The sequence below is a fragment of the Bombina bombina genome, chromosome 2, assembly GCF_027579735.1.
Source record: "Bombina bombina isolate aBomBom1 chromosome 2, aBomBom1.pri, whole genome shotgun sequence".
NCBI lineage: Eukaryota > Metazoa > Chordata > Amphibia > Anura > Bombinatoridae > Bombina > Bombina bombina.
In genome coordinates, this window is record NC_069500.1 from 444,623,692 (window position 1) to 444,639,917 (window position 16,226).

The 16,226-nt window shown below is 39.4% G+C and overlaps 1 protein-coding gene across 1 annotated transcript in view; it reads left to right on the plus strand.

The window, feature by feature from the left end:
• SLC7A4 (solute carrier family 7 member 4) overlaps positions 1-16,226 on the plus strand; it is a 174,137-nt gene that overhangs the window by 27,155 nt on the left and 130,756 nt on the right. The window lies entirely within an intron of this gene.

Sequence of the window (16,226 nt, forward strand, 5' to 3'; positions counted from 1 at the left end):
TGTTAAAGAGAGAACCGTTCATTTGTTTTCAGACAGACAATATCACAACAATGGCATATGTCAATCATCAGGGTGAGACTCACAGTCCCCAAGCTATGAAAGAAGTATCTTGGATACTTGCCTGGGCGAAATCCAGCTCCTGTCTAATCTCTGCAGTGCATATCCCAGGTGTAGACAATTGGGAGGCGGATTATCTCAGCCATCAGACTTTACATCCAGGGGAGTGGTCTCTCCATCCAGATGTGTTTTCTCAGATTGTTCAGATGTGGGGTCTTCCAGAGATAGATCTCATGGCCTCCCATCTAAACAAGAAACTTCCCAGATACCTGTCCAGGTCCAGGGATGTTCAGGTGGAAGCAGTGGATGCGCTGACACTTCTTTGGTGTTATCAACCTGCTTATATCTTCCCGCCTCTAGTTCTCCTTCCAAGAGTGATCTCCAAAATCATCATGGAACAATCGTTTGTGTTGCTGGTGGCTCCAGCATGGCCACACAGGTTTTGGTATGCGGATCTGGTTCGGATGTCCAGTTGCTAGCCTTGGCCACTTCCGTTAAAGGACCAGTAAACACAGCAGATTTGCATAATCAACAAATGCAAGATAACAAGACAATACAATAGCATTTACTCTGAATTTCAAATGAGTAGTAGATTATTTTCTAACACATTTCAAAGTTATGTATATTTCCACTCCCCCTGTACCATGTGATAGCAATCAGCCAATCACAAATGCATATACGTATAGTCTGAGTTCTTGCACATGCTCAGTAGGAGCTGGTGACTCTAATGGGAGTAAATTGGAAAGTTGTTTAAAATTACAAGTTGTATCTGAATCATGAAAATTCAATAAAACCTGAGTCCCTTTAAGGCCGGACCTACTGTCTCAAGGTCCGTTTTTCCATCAGGATCTCAAATCATTAAATTAGAAGGTTTGGAAATTGAACTCTTATTACTAAGTCATAGAGGTTTCTCTGACTCAGTGATTAATACTATGTTACAAGCTCGTAAATCTGTCTCTAGAAAGATTTATTATAGAGTTTGGAAGACTTACATTTCATGGTGTTCTCATAAATTCTCTTGGCATTCTTTTAGAATTCCTAGATTTTTACAGTTTCTTCAGGATGGTTTGGATAAGGGTTTGTCTGCAAGTTCCTTGAAGGGACAAATCTCTGCTCTTTCTGTTTTATTTCACAGAAAGATTGCTATACTTCCTGATATTCACTGTTTTGTACAGGCTTTAGTTCGTATTAAGCCTATCATTAAATCAATTTCTACTCCTTGGAGACTTCATTTGGTTTTGAAGGCTTTACAGGCTCCTCCATTTGAGCCTATGCATTCTTTGGACATTAAACTACTTTCTTGGAAAGTGTTGTTCCTTTTGGCTATCTCTTCTGCTAGAAGAGTTTCTGAGCTATCTGCTCTTTCATGTGAGTCTCCTTTTCTGATCTTTCATCAGGATAAGGCAGTTTTGCGGACTTCTTTTCAATTTTTACCTAAGGTTGTGAATTCTAACAACATTAGTAGAGAAATTGTTGTCCCTTCCTTGTGTCCTAATCCTAAGAATTCTTTGGAAAGATCCTTACATTCTTTGGATGAGGTAAGAGCTTTGAAATATTATGTGGAAGCTACTAAAGATTTCAGGAAGACTTCCAGTCTATTTGTTTTATTTTCTGGTCCTAGGAAAGGTCAGAAGGCTTCTGCTATTTCCTTGGCTTCTTGGCTGAAATTTTTGATTCATCAAGCTTATTTGGAGTCGGGTCAGGCCCCGCCTCAGAGAATTACAGCTCATTCTACTAGATCAGTCTCCACTTCGTGGGCCTTTAAGAATGAAGCTTCAGTTGATCAGATTTGCAAAGTGGCAACTTGGTCCTCTTTGCATACATTTACTAAATTCTACGGTTTTGATGTATTTCCTTCTTCAGAAGCAGTTTTTAGTAGAAAAGTTCTTCAGGCAGCTGTTTCAGTTTGATTCTTCTGCTTTTGATTTAAGTTTTTTTCTTTCATTTATGAGAATAAACTTATTTTTTTGGGTTGTGGATTAATTTTTTCAGCAGAAAATGGCTGTTTTTATTTTTATACCTCCCTCTCTAGTGACTTTTGCGTGGAGTTCCACATCTTGGGTATTGCTATCCCATACGTCACTAGCTCATGGACTCTTGCCAATAACATGAAAGAAAACATAATTTATGTAAGAACTTACCTTATAAATTCATTTCTTTCATATTGGCAAGAATCCATGAGGCCCACCCTTTTTATGGTGGTTATGATTTATTTGTATAAAGCACAATTATTTCCAAATTTCTTTTGTTGATGCTTTTTACTCCTTTCTTTATCACCCCACTGCTTGGCTATTCGTTAAACTGAATTGTGGGTGTGGTGAGGGGTGTATTTATAGGCATTTTGAGGTTTGGGAAACTTTGCCACTCCTGGTAGGATTGTATATCCCATACGTCACTAGCTCTTACAGGCCCATTTATCAAGCTCTGTATGGAGCTTGACGGGCCGTGTTTCTGGGGAGTCTTCAGAATCGCCAGAAACACAACTTATGAAGCAGCGGTCTAAAGACCGCTGCTCCATAACCCTGTCCGCCTGCTCTGAGCAGGCGGACAGGAATCGCCGGAAATCAACCCGATTGGCCGCGAGTCAGCAGGGGGCGACGTTGCACCAGCAGCTCTTGTGAGCTGCTGGTGCAATGTTAAATGCGGAGAGCGTATTGCTCTCCGCATTTAGCGAGGTCTTGCGGACCTGATCCGCAGTGTCGGATCAGGTCCGCAAGCCCTTTGATAAATTGGGGCCATGGACTCTTGCCAATATGAAAGAAATGAATTTATCAGGTAAGTTCTTACATAAATTATGTTTTTACTTTTCAAAGCTAGGAGCTTATTTAGAGAAATTATCTATTTAAACATGCAAATATTATATGTGAAAAGATATCAGACATTCAGAGTTTCTGTTGTGCAATTAAAATAGCAATTTTATATATTTTTATATTAAATAAGGGCTTTGAGTTAACATTTTGTAATGTCTAAGCAAAAACAGGAGACACATTTTACATTTGGGAACGTTAGTGCAGCTTAGGGCAGAAAATATAGACTTTCACCTACTTAAACTGGAGTCAGGGAAAGAGTAGGCAAATACCTAGGGAAAGGCTGGCAAACTTGTGGCATCAGTGCTGTTTGGTTTCATTGGCTGTCTTACATAATCATTTTTGTTACAAACCCCTTTACTACAGGGACTTTCAGAGAACTGTCTTAAAATATCTGAGAATTTGTAACATTTTTGCTATCACTCCATTTAATCAGAGAGCCTTGTTTTTTTCTATTTACCTGTCAAAGCTATATAAATATTTTTTTTAAGTAGACAATCTATTGATCTAGGCCCATTTTGGTATATTTCATGCCACCATTTCACCACCAAATGGGATCATATAAAAACAAATTGCAATCTTGGCACAAATGATTGTAATAGCTTCTCTGGTATCCCCTGTGTTCAAAAATAGCCGACATACATGGCTTTGCCATTACGTTTTGGTAATTAGAAGACTGCTAACTGCAGCTGAGCACCACACTTCTATAATTCTCGGCAGTGAAGGGGGTTAATCAGGTACTTTGTAAGGGTAATATTAGCTTTAGTGTAGAGATTACCCTCCCACCCCCTGATTCCTACATGATCCCTCCCAAACAGCTCTCTTCCCTCACTCATCACCAACCTCCCATCCCCACTGGTCACCACCATCTTAGGTAAGATTTTTCTTTCATGGTCCAGAGAGATACAATTTTAAATAAACTCTACAGTTTACATTTATTATCAAATATGCTTCATTCCTTTTGAATCCTTTGTTGAAGAAAAGCAATGCATTACCAGGAGCTAGCTGAACACATTGGTTGAGCCAATGACAAGAGGTATAGATATACAGCCACCAATCAGCAGCTAGTTCCCAGTCATGCACTGTTGCTTCTGAACCTACCTAGGTATGCTTTACAACAAAGGATGCCAAGAGAACAATGCAAGTTAGATAATAGAAGTAAATTGGAAGGTTGTTTAAAATTGTATGCTCTTTCTAAACCATAAATGTCTAATTTTGACTTTACTATGCCTAAGTATATCAGAATCAAAATTGAGAAGTTAAAGGGACAGGGAACTCCAATTTCCTTCTTAGCTGATGAGAGTCCATAGCTTCATAACATGTGGGATATATTCCAGCCTATCTGGAGGAGGTCCATACAACTCACAGAACTTTAGCCCCTCTCACCTCCTCTCTATCTCCAGTTTGTTATTGGCCTCTGAGGAGAGCGGTTATAGATTTCAGAGGTGCTCTACTATCAAGAGTTTATTTTTTTCATATGATTTGTGGGCTCAGACCTGACTTGGGACCCAGTACCCCTTTGCAACTTCACTCCAAGTAGATTTAAAACTCTGAGTGAAACAGGGATGAGGATTACCTCTGTTATGTGCTTTCCAGAGCTCTAGTGTGTAATCTAACAGCCATAACTGCCCTCAGGCGTTGCAGGGACCATCCTCTAGCCTCCACCTGAGGGAGAAAGGCCTCAGCATGCTGGTAAGACACAGTGGAGGGGTGCTTCAGTCCTGATAAGTGACTCATGCACTACACATAGGGTTGCCACCCGCCCCAGTATTACCGGGACTGTCGTGGTCTGAGACTGTATGTCCTGTGTCCTAGAACTACCCTCAAATGCCCCAGCCCCAGCTCACCTGGCACAACAGCAAGCAGCAGTGCAGGCTGCAGCACACAAATTTAAAAAAACTTAGGTGGCCTGGCCAGCCGCCAGGGTAATTTCACTGTAAGGGTGGAAACTGGAGAGACAGAGGGGGGTCAAGCAGGTGTCACACTCTTCACTTGCTGCCTGCTAAATTTTTAACAAGTGAGGCTGAGCAGAGAGCGGCTGACTGCTGAGCATTATGTCACGGACCCAGCGTCCAACCAGTCCTCCCAGCTCCCATGGACCCACCCAGTCATGTGATCTCATTTGCGCTTTCCAGTGATTCTGAATCTAGTCAGCACTGCAGAAGAGAGGGGTCAGGACAGGTCGTGTGTGGGTGCGTGCGACTGCGGTGGACACGGACAGCGCGTGCGGGGCTTACTCAGTTCTTTAGTCTCATTTCTGGTCTGCTGTTTTATTTTGGTAATATGATCTTTTGTATTGGCTTTAAATAATGTCTATATAATTGTGACAAAAACTGATTCTCCTTACCTTAGTCACTCTGAGTGAGTGAGCAGTGCATTGAGAATGGATGTGTGTGACTGATTTAAATTTGACTAACACCAGCTCTATAAATCTATTTTATATATACTGTATATATATATATATATATATATATATATATATATATATATATATATATATATATATATATATATATATATATATATATAAATATAAATATATTCAAAATCTTAAAAAAATATATAAAACAATTAATTTATTGGAAAGAAATACATTTAAGGAGTAGATAAATACAATTTTGCAATTATGCAAGTGAGACAACTTAACCAATGATAACAATAAAAAGAACCAATAATAAAAGTTTATATTTAGTAAATGTATTTTTTTTTTAAATTTTATATCATATTTGAGGCTTCAGAAGCCACGCCCCAGAACCCACCTTATGCCACACCCCATCCCGCCCCCATTTAAAAAGTGTCCAGGAATCTTCTGGGCAAAAGGTGGCAACCCTAACTACACAGCCCAGGAGCTATCCAATAGTACTGTCCTGTCAAGCTTTACCTATGTGTTTAACATGATACTTTAGGGAAATGAGGCACAGGATAGTTATTATCTAGCATCCTTAGAACTCCTTAGCAGCTCAATTTACAATTTTTGTTCTTCAAAAACCTTATTTATTCATTTTTCTACAAATGAGTACTTTCTCTTTAATAGAGCCACTAACTGCCTTTTGCAGTTATCAGTTAAATCTCTCACAGTGCAGTTGGGCAGGAGAACACAAATGGCCTTAGGAGACTGGGTTTTTTGCCACAATTTTGAATTTTGACAGTTTTATTCAAAATAATGCTCATGTCTTGGGCCTACATATTATGGTGATAAGCCCCACCCCCTCTCATTGGCAACCTTTTCCCCTCTCTGCTTCAGATGCTATGAATTTAATTGAGTGGATTGTAAGGCATTCTAGTGTTTTATTCTGGCTAATTTAACCCCTTCTGTGCCCTGTAGGTAGGAGCTGCTAGGGGTGCTGGGTGTAGAAAGATTACTATTCTACTTAATTTTAATTCTCCTAGCTCTTATGTTCTGAGGTGTGCTGTGGGATAGTACTGGTGTGAATAGTTTTAATCCCAGTTTTTGAACAACAATTTGCCTTTTAATTATGTAACCCCCATCTGTCCACAGTTTTGTGTGTTGAGCAACAAATGTAACCCCCCTTTTAACCCACTAAGGGGCACTTTGACTCCATTGTATGCAGTGCTGCCAATCCTGTATTACCACAACTTGGTTTATTTTAATGCAGCAAGCTGATCAAACTGCCTTAGTTTGTATAATGAGATTATATATTCTGTGCTGTAAATTATCTATCTCAGCTGCTTAAATTATCCATCTATATATATATATATATATATAATCACAAAATAGCTGAATTCAGCGCTCACCTGGGTGAAGACACAGACACTAATCCGGCGCGATGGAGAATGGGTAAGGATGAATCCTCATGTGAAGGTAAAGGTCCAGTAATAAGGCTGCAGCTACGGGCGGCACTGCCACACACGCCCCAAAACAGCTCGCAGAGCAACAAATGATCCTCAGAGTAGTAGCGCACAAAATCCTGGACACAGTAGATTCCAAAAGTAGATACCAAAGCAAGGTGTATATGTAAAAAATCCAATCTTTATTCTCTATTAAAAAGTTCCAACATGAACGAAAATGTTCCAAGGAAAACTATAAAAAGAGCCAGCATAAACTGATCTTACAGGTCACTGTACAGATCCCCACACAGACGCGTTTCGTGCGCTTGTTCACTGCTTACCTGGGGATCTGTCCAGGCACCTTTTAAGGCTGTACGCCTAATTACTTACGAATATACATGACCTTATTGGCTACTATCGCGTCACTGATTAACCTAACATCAGTACAAAATCTCTTAAACATCCAGTACCAAAAACACTAACAGACAATCTAGTTAATTGTAAAAATGTTAAACTTTAAACGAAACATATCATTTATATTTCCATTATAGTAAATTATATCATTATGTATGAATATAGATAAACATAATATCTGATTATTAGAAAAAACTTTCATGAATAATAAATCTAAACACTAGCACTAACCTACAATATAAACTAAATGCATGAATATAAATGCATTAAAAACTAGATAAATGTATTTAATTCCTACTAACTTAAAAGATGTTAACTTAAATATCTCTAGATATTTCAGATTTATTTGCATCTATGAGCCCACCTTCTTTTTGATAATTACACAAAGATATCTATATCCCTCATATTTAGTGCCTCTGGATCACTAGTTTGGAGAGTGAACATCCAAAAAAAATCTCTCTTTTGTTGAGGAACAGCTCCCTATTACCTCCTCGTTTCCATTTGGTTACATGATCAATACCCTGAATTTTTAAGGAAGAAACATCAGAGTTGTCAGCCCATTTGAAGTGCCTAGATACAGGAGTATCTTTCTCTTTGTCATCAATTGATCTAAGATGTTGAAGAAATCTATCTTTCAAAGATCTTTTTGTTTTCCCTGTATATTGAATCCTGCATTTTTCACAAGTAAGCAAATATACTACATGAGTTGTAAAGCAATTAATGAAGAATTTAATATCATATATTTTTTGTGTTACTTGAGACACAAATTTCTCGCCCTCAGCAACAAAATTACAGGTTTTGCAGATGGGACGTCTGCACTTATAGAAACCATTCCTTTTTGTCAGCCAGCATGTTTATATATATATATATATATATATATATATATATATATATATATATATATATATATATATATATAATATACTAGTCCTAAAGCCTGTTCACACTGGCCATTTTTTGCAGTACAGCGGTCCCACCCCTTGCTCTCTTTTGTGCGCTCTCCTCCTCTCTTTTGCTCTCTCTCGCTCCACCTCTCTTTTGCTCTCTCTCTCCCCCCTCTCTTTTGCATTCTCTCTCTCTTTTGCGCTCTTTCTCTCCCCCTCTCTTTTGCGCTCTCTCTCCCCCCTCTTTTGCATGCTCTCTCTCCCCCTCTCTTTTGCGCTCTCTATCTCCCCTCTTTTGCGCGCTCACTCTCCCCCTCTTTTTTGCGCTCTCTTTCCCCCTCTCTTTTGCGTTCTCTCTCTCTTTTGCGCTCTCTCCCCCTCTCTTTTTTGTGCTCTCTCTCCCCCCTCTTTTGTGCTCTCTCTCCCCCCTCTTTTGCATACTGTCTCTCTCCCTCTCTTTTGCGCTCTCTCCCCCTCTCTTTTGCGCGCTCTCTCTCCCCCTCTCTTTTGTGCGCTCTCTCTTCCCCCTCTCCTTTGCACTCTCTATCCCCACTCTTTTGCGCACTCTCTCCCCCACTCTTTTGTGCGCGCTCTCTCTCCCCCTCTCTTTTGTGCTCTCTCTCCCCCCTCTCTTTTGCTCTGTCTCTCTGATTTTTTTTGCTCTCTCTCTCCATCCCTCTCTTTTGCACTCTCTCTCCCCCTCTCTTTTGCGCTCTCTCTCTCCCCCTCTCTTTTGTGCTCTCTCTCTCTCCTGCCTCTCTTTTGCGCTCTCCCCCCTCTTTTGTGCGCTCTGTCTCCCCCTCTCTTTTTGCGCTCTCTCTCCCCCTCTCTTTTGCGCTCTCTCTCCCCCTCTCTTATGCTCTCTCTCCCTCTCTTTTGCGCTCTCTCTCCTCCCTCTTTTGCACGCTCTCTCTCTCCCTCTCTTTTGCGCTCTCTCTCTCCCCCTCTCTTGCGTTCTCTCCTTGCGCGCTCTCTCTCTCTCCCTTCTCTCTTGTGCTCTCTCCCCCCTCTTTTGTGCGCTCTCTCCCCCTCTCTTGCGCTCTCTGTCCCCCTCTTTTGTTCGCTCTCTCTCCCCCTCTATTTTGTGCGCTCTCTCTCCCCCTCTATTTTGCGCTCTCTCTCCCCCCTCTTTTGTGCTCTCTCTCCCCCTCTCTTTTATGCTCTCTCTCTCCCCCTCTCTTTTGCGCTCTCTCTCTCTCCCCCTCTCTTTTGCGCTCTCTCTTCCCCTCTCTTTTGCGCTCTCTCTCTCCCTCTCTTTTGTGCGCTCTCTCTCTCTCCCTCTCTTTTGTGCTCTCTCTCTCCCCCTCTCTTTTGCGCTCTCTCTCTCCCCCCTTTCTTTTGCGCGCTCTCTCTCCCCCTCTCTTTTTCCCTGTTTCTCTCCTTTTTTTGCTCTCTCTCCATCTTTCTCTTTTGGTCTTTCTCTCCATCCCTCTCTTTTGGTCTTTCTCTCCATCCCTCTCTTTTGCTCTCTCTCTCCCTCCTCTCTTTTACTCTCTCTCTCTCCCCATCTCTTTTGCTCTGTCTCTGTCTCTCTCCCCTCTCTTTTGCTCTCTCTCGCCATCCCTCTTTTTTGCTCTCTCTCCCCCTCTCTATTGCTCTCTCTCCCCCCTCTCTTTTTCTCTCTCTTCTCTCTATTTTGCTCTTTCCCCTCTCTTCTGCACGTCCCCTCTCTTCTGCTCTTCCCCCTCTCTTTAACTCTTTCCTATCTCTTTTTGTCTCTCCCCCTCTCTTTATATTTCTCTCCCCTCTTTCTTGCCAAGCCCACACCCCACTCGAACATGCCCACTACCCCGTCAGCCACGCCCACTTTAGCCACAAACAGCATGTCAAGGCCAGGTGTGTTTGTCCTCATGCGGTCTCTACTGCGCATGACAGCTTCGGACGAACACACTTGGCCTTTTGTATTATAGGATTATTACATTTATGTCCTTGCTGCTAGAGTATAATCAATTATGACAGAGAGTTTCTGTAGTGTTCTAAGGAATACAGATTTAAAATGGCATACTCTCCTTACAGTACAATAATACCTTTATATAGGTATAATATTGTACAACAGACTTAAATTATATCTGCAGAGACTGTTGAGTTTGTATTAGTGTGTACAAGATCTTTCTTCAGTGGCTAAACTTTGAATATTCATTCCTTCAAGCATGAATATTCACTATGTTATTGTTGCATGACTTTTCACAAAGTGATGTACAAATCTGTCACATGCTTGTTTCTGAAAACCATATGTATGGCAGGGGTTTTTGTCAAGCTCATACCATATGTCAATTCCTGCATATCTAATTCTAATATATATATATATATATATATATATGCATCCAAAAGTGTTTTGGATACCTATATATATATATATATATATATATATATATATATATATATATATATATATCTGAACTCTAAAACAACACAGTATTATTCTGAAGTGAGCCATAAGCTTGGTTTTACATATCCAGTGATTATACTTTTCTATACAGATAGGTGTACTTTATGTGCCCATAAGTGAGTGTATTTATAATTGATTGTATAACCAGTTTATATCAGCAATATATGTTTTATATGCTCTATCCTGTATAGACTCACATATAGTAAAGCCCCAAGTATACTTTATCTTCAATAAGGTACTTGGTATTCTAATGAAAACTTCAGTTTCTTCAGGATGGACTAGATAAGGGCCTATCGGCTAGCTCTCTAAAGGGTTAGATATCGAATTATCTGTTTAGTTTGTCAAAAAATTTGGCTAAGTTGCCAGATGTTCAAACTTTTGTTCAAGCCTTGGTGAGAATTTGTCCTGTTGATAGACCAATTTCACCTCCTTGGAACTTGAACTTTGTTCTCTTTGTTCTGCAGCCTATGCATATTTTAGACTTTTTAAAATGTTGTCCTTGAAGGTTCTATTATTTCTGTGGACCAAATATGATTTTCTTCCAAAGGTTGTATCTTCAGAAATGATTAATTAGGAAAGAGTTGTTCCTTCTTTGTAACCAAAGCCTTCTTATCCGAAAGGAAAAATTACTTCACAACCTAGATGTCAGAGTTTTAAAGGGACACTGAACCCATTTTTTTTATTTTTGTGATACAGATAGAGCATGGCATTTTAAGCAACTTTTTAATTTACTCCTATTATCAAATTTTCTTCATTCTCTTGGTATCTTTATTTGAAATGCAAGAATGTAAGTTTAGAATCCGACTCATTTTTGGTGAACAATCTGGGTTGTTTTTGCTGATTGGTGGATAAATTCATCCACCAATAAAAAAGCGCTGTCCAGAGTCTGAACAAAAAAAAAAAAGCTTATATGCTTTATTTTTCATATAAAGATACAAAAAGAATGAAGAAAAGTTGATAATAGGAGTAAATTACAAAGTTGCTTGAAATTGCATGCTCTATCTGAATCACGAAAGAAAAAAAATTTGGGTTCAGTGTCCCTTTAAAGTTGTATATTCATGCTACTAAAGACATTAGACAAACTTCCAGTTTTTTTTGTCCACTACTCTGTAAGGCTTACTCTGTTGAAGTAAATCCACCACAGAAGAGAGTAACTGCTCACTCCACGCAATAAGTATCTACTTCCTGGGCTTTCAAGGATGATACCTCCTTGGAACAGATTCGTAAGGCGGCAACTTGGTCTCCCCTTCACACTTTGTCAGGATCAGACACCAGATAGGACCCCAATAGCTTGGGAAGTGGTATAAGTATCACAAAAATAACAAAGAAGGTACTTGCCTCCAGTTACAGGATGAGTGTAGTAACGGTAAGCCCAGCTTCAGCAATGAGAATAGTTCACACAATAATAATGATAAGCGAGGTTGATTCTGTAACAAGATAGGCATACACAATTTACAGCAGAATAGGGGTAATTTAAAATCAGAGTCCAGTATACAAGCCAAGGTTGGTGCAGGCAGCAAGATTCTTAATCGGTTAAACAGGCAAAAGGTCAGTGCTTTATAGGGGGTTGATAATGACTGACAGCTGGCAGGAGGTGTGTGCATATACTACTCCCTTACTGAATATGCAGACTGACAGCTGACAGGGAGTGTTTTACTGAAGGGGGCGTGGTCACTTGATGTTGTACTTACCTCACGATCATGCCCACAAACATTGTAACAGTTGGGAAGCATGGCGGCCAACATATTGAATGAGTCGCACTGCTCTCTGTGTGATCTCCCTGAGAAATCCTTCTACAGCGGAGTGATAGCGGTAAGACCAGCCGCATCATTACACACTTTTTTCAATTTTTGTCATTTAACATTTATGCTTCTTCTGGTGTGGTTTTTGGCAGGAAAGTCCTTCAGGCCACAGTGTCCGGCAAATAGAAACTGCCTACTTTTTGTCCCACCCATTAACATTGACTCTCAGCTTGGGTATTGTATCCCACATGTTATGAAGCTATGGCCTCTCATCAGCTAAGAAGGAAAACAGAATTTATACTTACTGATATATTTATTTACTTTGGGCTGATGACTCCATAGCCCCCACCCTATTTTTGTAAATGAGTGACTGTTCTCATTTGCACCTCGTAACCCTGATTTTTGTCTTTCCTACCTTTTTTTTCCTGTCTCTTTCCTCTGCTCGGCTATACGTAAACAGGAGAGGAGGTTGGAGGGGCTAAATGTCAGGGCTTTTTCCCTGTTGTGTTTGCCATGTGCTGCTGGCAGCCATTTTACTCACCTCTCTTCCTGACTATGGTGCATTGTGGGGGATGCTGCTCATTTCCTGCACTTCCTTTAATGGCCAGACTGGTGTGCATCATCTGTGTGAGACAGGATGCAGTCTCAGAATTGTGATGTCATCACTTATTATTTAAAGGGCCTCTGTTCAGTATGCTTTGCCTTTGCGTTGTCTCAGACCTATTTGTGAGAGTTCCTGTGTATTACCTGGCTGCCTGACGTCCTTCCTGGTTCCTGATCCCTGGCTTGTTCCTGACTCTGCTGTTTTCCTTGTTCCTAATTCCGTCTCGTCTGATTATTCGCTTTGACTCCTGACTCGGCTCGTCTGACTACCAGCTCTGGTTTTGACTCCTGGCTTGTTATTTGACTTGTGGACTTTTTATTATTTTTTGCTATTAATAAAGGTGTGATTATTTTTGCACTTCTCGTCTCAGTCTGATTCCTGGCACCCTGACACTAAAGCTCTGTGAGTGTTATTGACCTCCTCCTTTTAGGCTGGAATATATCCCACATGTTATGAAGCTATGGACTCTCATCAGCCCGAAGGAAATACATTTATAAGCAAGTATAAATTCTGTTTTTTCTTTCATGGTTTAAATAGAACATGCAATTTAAAACAACTTTCCAATTTACTTCTTTTATCAATTTTGCTTTATTATCTTGTTATCCTTGGCTGAAAGAACAGAAAGCTACGGGCAGCTAGCTGAACACATCTAGTTAGCCAATCACAAGAGACAAATGTGTGCAGGCATCAATCAACAGCTTGCTCCCTCTAGTGTAGGATATGTGCTTATTCTTTTTCAACAAGGGATACCTAGAGAACAAAGCACATTTGAAAATTTAAGTGAATTTAAGTGTCTTCAAATTACATGTTCTATCTGAATCAGTGGCTTTCCTATCCCTTTAATTTCACTATAAAACATGTTATATTCTCTGTAGCAACATGTAAAGTTCAGTAGATGAATGTGCCCAAACATTTCCCCAATTTTACTTTGTATTGGGTTACGTTATGTTTTTGTCACACACTTTTCCTACCTAGTACAATCAGAATCTTTACAGGGAAACAAATATAGGTTGTATTAGGCAGATACATGTATTCTAACAACGGTGACCACACATGTTTGTTTAGCATAGATAAGGATAAGTTTGTTTAAAAGGAATGTCCTGATAGCTTATGCCTAGGGACGTATATCCAGCCCTGGCTGGAGTAAATTCATTCTCAATAGAAATCTGGAGGTGCACCTAGTAATTGGCTGATCATTACATGCCTGAAGCAAAATTTTTGTATCTGAAGTCACTGAGATTTTCAGATGATTTTTTTTTTTTCTTCCTGGAATTCAAAAGCAATTTAAAAATACCTTATATTATCTATATCTGGCATCTACATCAACAGCGTCTCACAAGGTACATATTTTCTCTAGATTCTGACCATTTGAATCTGCTGAACAAGCAGTGTTGGAGAGTTAAAAAAACAAAATAGTGGCTGGAGTTGCAATATGAATGAGGTTTTTAGTGTTAGCCTGTTTTGTCAGACAGAGACAGGTTGAGATCAAACAAAATCAGTGCTTATTGGTTTATAGCACTTCACTTGTCAACTGTTTAGGTGCCACCTTTTAGTAGAGACCTTTATGCCCTTTTAAACACATTTTGTATTAATTTGTGCCAGTGTGTATAATTACTCTAAACATGAAAACATATTATCCCTAAATAACTTGTCCTCCCCCATTTCATTTCTCACCACTTCTTTTACCATTTGTTCATTAAAAGGATATGAAACCCCCAAAAAATGTTCTTTTTTGATTCAGACAGAGCATACAACTTTAAAAAAGTTTTAAGTTTACGTTTTATTTTATTCCCATGTTGTTCTCTGTTAAAGAGATACCTAGGTAGGTGTCTGGAACACTACATGGCAGGAAATAGTACTTGCAAAACTGCTGCCATGTAGTGCACTCTCCTGAGCTTATATCCCTGCTTGACCAAAAGAGACCAAGAGAACGTAGAAAATTTGATAATACAAGTAAATTACAAAGTTGTTTAAAGTTTAATGCTCTATCTGAATTATGAAATATAAAATGGGGTTTCATGTTTTTTTAACCTTATTATAATTTCATTTCTCATCTCACAGCCCTTCCAAGATTCTCATATTTTTAACTTTAAGTCTCCCACATTGTATTGTAAAACTCGCAAATCTTGTTTTACCTTAGAGGAATTTTCTCCTTCATTGTTCTTTCACCTTTTACCCCTGGACTCGTTTTGTACAATTTAAAATGAACATTATTTGTTTTGGAAGATGATCTAGTGTTAGTTTATCAGGCTTTATAAGATCTGGTTTCTATACCCCACCAATAAAGTCGAATCATTCACCCACATATACTTAGGATGTATTGTGCACCAAGATTCATCCTTTATCAGACACAGATAGTTCTTAGGTATACACATTTTTTTTTCAACTACAGATATGCTCATAATCTTTATGTTAAAGGGGCGTTAAATTTAACAACATGCTAAAAAAATTGTTGTATGAAAATGTTAAGCTAAAGCTCTTTATGTTTATATTAAAACTAACAGAAAATGTGCAGCTGGTCAGTGGAAAAGAAGCTTAATGTGTGATAACTTAGTTGTCCACAGCTAACAGCCCAGTAACGTGTGTGTAAAATTAAATCATATAAATAAATGAATGGTTAGTATTCAGGAAAGAAAAAATAATAGGCTTTTTCCTGTCACTTATATTGAGTTGACTAATTTCTTTCTCTCCTGCAGCCATTTCCTACTTGCCTCACTAGTGCATTGGTTTTCAAAGTGTGAGGTGGGCCTCCCCAGGGGGGCGCTAGTGCAAATAAGGGGAAGCACGGGAGCAGTGACAGTTTACACTATACAATGGAAATCACAAGCATCGGCTGACCCTTGCCATGTTGTGGTAAAGGGACATTGTACACTAGATTTTTCTTTGCATGCATGTTTTATAAATGATCCATTTATATAGCCCATCTATGAGTGTTTTTGTAACAATGTATAGTTTTGCTTATTTTTAAATAAAACTGTGCTGATTTTCAGACTCCTAACCAAGCCCCAAAATATCAGATGTAGACCCAGGTCTACAGAGTCCTGCTGCTCTTGTTTGTGTAATCTGTTTTTTTCATATGCAGAGGAGGGGGGAGTGTCTGCTCTACCTGATTTCCCACCCTAACCTCATCAACATTGCTAATCTGGGAGCTTCTAAGTACGTTTTTATAAAGTTTTATACAAGATTTTTACCTCCGTATCTGTGCACATTCCTCTTAAGTAGTGTTAATTACATGCAGTTCTATTCAAATTGGTGTACACTGTGCCATTAAGGTAAAGGGCATACTGAAAGGCACTATGGTCAACATTGCTCAGAGATTGCATTGCGTCTGTTGTCTTGATCAGTGTTTAACACAAGATTCACAAAGTGCAAATTAAAGTCACCATCAATACTAAATTCATTAACCATTTTTTTACTCTTGCTTTGGCCACGTATCTTCTGATTATGTGAAGATCAGCAAATGCTGCTGAAAATTACCCCTTGAAAAATCTACAATATGCATTTTTGAGTATAGATTTTCATGTTTAACCAGATTTTCCT